Source organism: Zalophus californianus, chromosome 16 (genome assembly GCF_009762305.2).
Source record: "Zalophus californianus isolate mZalCal1 chromosome 16, mZalCal1.pri.v2, whole genome shotgun sequence".
NCBI classification, from domain to species: domain Eukaryota; kingdom Metazoa; phylum Chordata; class Mammalia; order Carnivora; family Otariidae; genus Zalophus; species Zalophus californianus.
The window spans coordinates 31,964,638-31,968,704 of record NC_045610.1 but is presented as its reverse complement, the minus strand read 5'-3'; the positions used below and the strand labels follow the sequence as shown (position 1 = coordinate 31,968,704).

Genomic DNA, 4,067 nt, shown 5'->3' with positions numbered 1-4,067 from the left:
ACTAATCTGTGTATGTGATAATGTTTCAGAGAATTATACACCAAAAAAAGAAAAAATATATATTTGAGTGAATGTAAGAACTGGTGAAATCTGAATAAGGTTCTTAGTTAACAGTTTTGTAGCCATGTGTATCTCTTGGTTTGCGTTTTTTTTTTTGGGGGGGGGTCTTTAAAATTTAAAGGTCTTTCCTTTAAAAAAAATTACTGAGTCTACCAAGAAAATATAAAAACATAAGGCTATAAGTAAATAATAGTCTGTTTAGGCTATTACAGTGCAGGTTATCCTCAAGGCCACATACATCCTGCTTCACTGCTGCTTGCACTCTGCTAGGTTTTGATCCTTCTTTGAGTCATAGTCTGGATCATTTTCCTCATCTCCTTCTTCTTCCCCTTCCTCATCTGCTTCTTCACCTTCTTCATCATAATCATCATCATCATCTTTGATAGCTTCTCCAGTAAAGTATAACACTGATCTTGGGATTACACGCTCAGGTAGAAAGTGACCAATTTCAAAGTCTGCAGCAAGGATAGCTTCAGCATCATCATCCAGATCTCCATTTTCAGGAACTTCAGGAGGGGCAAAAAAATTAAAGAAAGAGTCATTGGAAACTGTTTTGGTCACAGTACGAACTGTCCCACGTCCCTTGTGTTTCTGTTTCTTCTTAATGGTTTTCAAAGTGACATTCTTTCCTTTTTTCTAATCTATCTGGCACCCTGTACAACCCATAATTTCTGGTCCATTGAAAGAAAAGGGATCAGAATCATCCGGTTCTGACCTCATCCTATATGTCTTTGTCAACACTTCATTTGTGAAATATTCATTGGGTTCAAAGTGAAATTCTAAGACAAAACTCATGGGCTGGCCAGCATTTGAGAACTTCACTTTAATATCTTTCAAGTGCTTCAAAATAGGTTTATCATGTTCCTGAACCATATCACTGAGCAAGTCAACGTTCTTAAAAACAGTCAACCAGAATTCAGGAATTCCCTTGGGGTCTTCTTTTTCTTCATCCTTTTTCTCATCTTCAATCTTGGCTTTTTCTTTCAGCTACTCCGAAATTTCATCCTCCTCGTCTGGTTTCCATTCACATTCTTCTTCTGTAGGTTCATAAATTGCCTTAATGATCTCAAATAGCTTATCAAATAGAGGCTGATAGAGAACAGCATACTTTCTTTCAAGATCATGAACTTCCTCATAGAATTTGGCTTCTATCTGTGCACATTTAACTTGAAGATTTTTGAGAGCATTCACTCGTCTTTTAACTACCTTAGGCAAGTTGTCAATGTCTGCCATGTTGTAAGAATTCCAAATATTGGTGGCTAGCACGGGGAGCCAGGCGGTCGGAGCTGCACAGGCAGTGACTCAGGGCGGCAGCGGGAGGAGCAGGAGCTATTTCTTGGTTTTGATAATGCACTATGGTCAGATAAGATGTTATCCTTGGGGAAAGCTGTGGGAAGGATACATGGGAACTTTTTGTACGATTTCTACTATATCTTACAAGTCTATAACTATTTCAAAATTAAAAATTAAAAAATACATAAATGTGGTCATGCCATGGTCATAGACCTGTTTCAAAGTCACCTGTCAGTATAGAGACCAGGGGCACACACAACAGAAAACATGAGTAAGTTTGAGGGATCAAAGAACAGAGAAAACCTTGCTTCACCTCTCAGGACGAACCTAAACATATGGAAAGTTGGCCTAATATCCCTACCACTAGTAATTTATGAAATAACATCTATTGCTCATCTGACACTTGCTTTTGATTGGACCCTACCCTGGATTCCTGAAGGAACACGTACTCTAGACCCTCTTCTAATATAAAGGCCTAGCCCCAAGCAAGGAGACTCATTCTCCTTTCCTTTCTGAGACTCCTAAACATTCAATCTGCTGTTCTCTATCTGTCACCTACACTATTCAGTAAACTCTGTCTCTACTTTTTCTGGCTCATGTTTGATTTCTCTCCTGCATGAAGCCATGGACCTTCTTGGCTGCTCATGCAGGACCCTCCCCTGGGTTCTCGGACCCAGACTGCCTGCCTCAATCAGAAATTCACATCATCGTATGAATGAACCATAATGCTCCTAGTATTTCTGTTTCCTTTGTCTCTAAAAAGCCCAAAGTAATAAATGGGTGGAAGAAGAAATTTGGGAGTTAGGATATTTCAGGTTGAGATTCAAGTATGGGAAACAAGTCTATTTTATTCTATTACCTTTACTTTTAAATCCTGGGCAAAACTATAGCTAAAAGCAAGAAATCTACTTCAGTTAGGAACTTAAAAAGAATCTGCTTTCTCCAAACTTTCCAGCCTGAAGTTGAGGCTCCAAATATACGTAACAGATACCTGGTAAGTTGGCTCTATTTTCAAGGCCTCAGTCTCCTTTTCTAGGTTAAAAAACAAAACAAAACAAAACAAAAAACACACCAAAAACAAACAAAACTTTATTACCAGGTAGTTTTTAAAGAAAAAGAGAATGTACATTTCAGAGGAAGAGGGAGAGCTTCATATAGTTGTACGAGGCAGAGTATGACCTGAGAGGAAAGTCCTTTCCTGAGATTTCTTTTTCTTCTTGATTCTGTATAAGGAAAAGTGCCATTATAGTCCCTTTCACATTTTTTCCCCTGAAACATAATGCATATATATTGGGGGAAAATGTTTGCCTAGCTCTGTGATGTCACAACCCAAATGGTCTAATTCTACTGGCATTATTGAGGCTCAAGCTCAGGCAAAATATCCTCTATAATTAAGGGGAAATATTTATTATGAGACACAACGCACATTCCTCACTGAGATTGCTTTAGTTGCAAAAATGCAGCCCCACAGTAGTGAAGGAGCCTGTATTAACTGGCTTGATTGATCCCTTCCAATAAAGAAGTTAGTCTCTAGGGAAGGTGTAGAGGGTTAGAAGCTTTGCTTTCAATCACCATGGCCTAATCCCAGCTGGCCTCTATTCAAATCTGCCTTTGTAATTGAAATTGTGGCTTTAAAATAGTAGTGGGGATTTTTTCAAAAGTGTTTTCAAAAAGCCAAAATGCCCAGGTGACCTAGTCAGCTTAATATGGTCTAGAACTGTAAGTCTGAGAGTGTAGAAAAGAAAGACTGAAATCAGAGGTGAGTCCTAGATAAGAAGAGTAGGGAAGATTTTTTTTGTTGTTGTTCAGGCACTAAGAGCAACCAGATTCTTCAATAGCTTCAGTTGAATATACAAAAAATATGAGAATTGAGCTCTGTGGTGATATTATCCAATCATGCACTTGGTATAATCTTCGATTCTTTGCTACAGTTTAATGTTAATGCATGTTATAGGAGTAAAAACATAGCCTCAATGAAAGAAAGCATATCCCAGATGACTGCTGCATTCTAATCATACTTCACATAGAAATCCATGCTGCCAAGTCTTCTCTTCAGCTGCACTACTTTTGTGTTTGCTTTATCTGATTCTTTGTTCACTGAAGATAGCTTATGACAACTACCAAAATTAGCTGAATAAGTAAGACTCATTTAATCCATCCCTGAGTTTCATCCTGGACAGTCAAATAAGTGCTTACCCTGAGCGGTCTCACTGTAATTGACTCAGACTGTAACCTAACTAATGTTTGCTCCTTGGTGAGTTTCAGAGAAAGACCACACCCGCTGGAGTTGCCACACAAAGGAAATTTATTTGCGGCAAATAAGGAGATCCTGGGGAATAACTTCCAAAGCTGTGACTCTCCAAGTGGGAGTGGGTTTCTTTTATTTAGGGCTGAGATGAATATTCAGAAAGGAGAGTTTTGTCATCATTTGGAGAGGTGAATATAAGGTTGCCCATGCATCTTAAGGAAACATGCCTATATGTACGTTGTATGTTCTGTTGGTGAGATTTGTGTTCCTCCTCCGGTGGAGATTTTAACACTATAATGAAGCAGAGGTAACTGTCAGGCAAGCAGAAGGGGCTATGGGCCTGCTCAGAGAGCACTGGTTGGGGGCTTGGGCTCATTACCTCAGGTAAGGAATGTAGGACCTTGCTTATTACTTTTGAAGTAGCACTGGGAGTTTTACCACTGATTTACTGTTTCTGATATGGTTA

General features: G+C 38.9%; 1 pseudogene; it reads right to left on the bottom strand.

The window, feature by feature from the left end:
• Window positions 1-261: 261 nt before the first annotated feature.
• Window positions 262-1,354, bottom strand: LOC113907977 (annotated as a pseudogene).
• Between the last annotated feature and the right edge of the window lie 2,713 nt (window positions 1,355-4,067).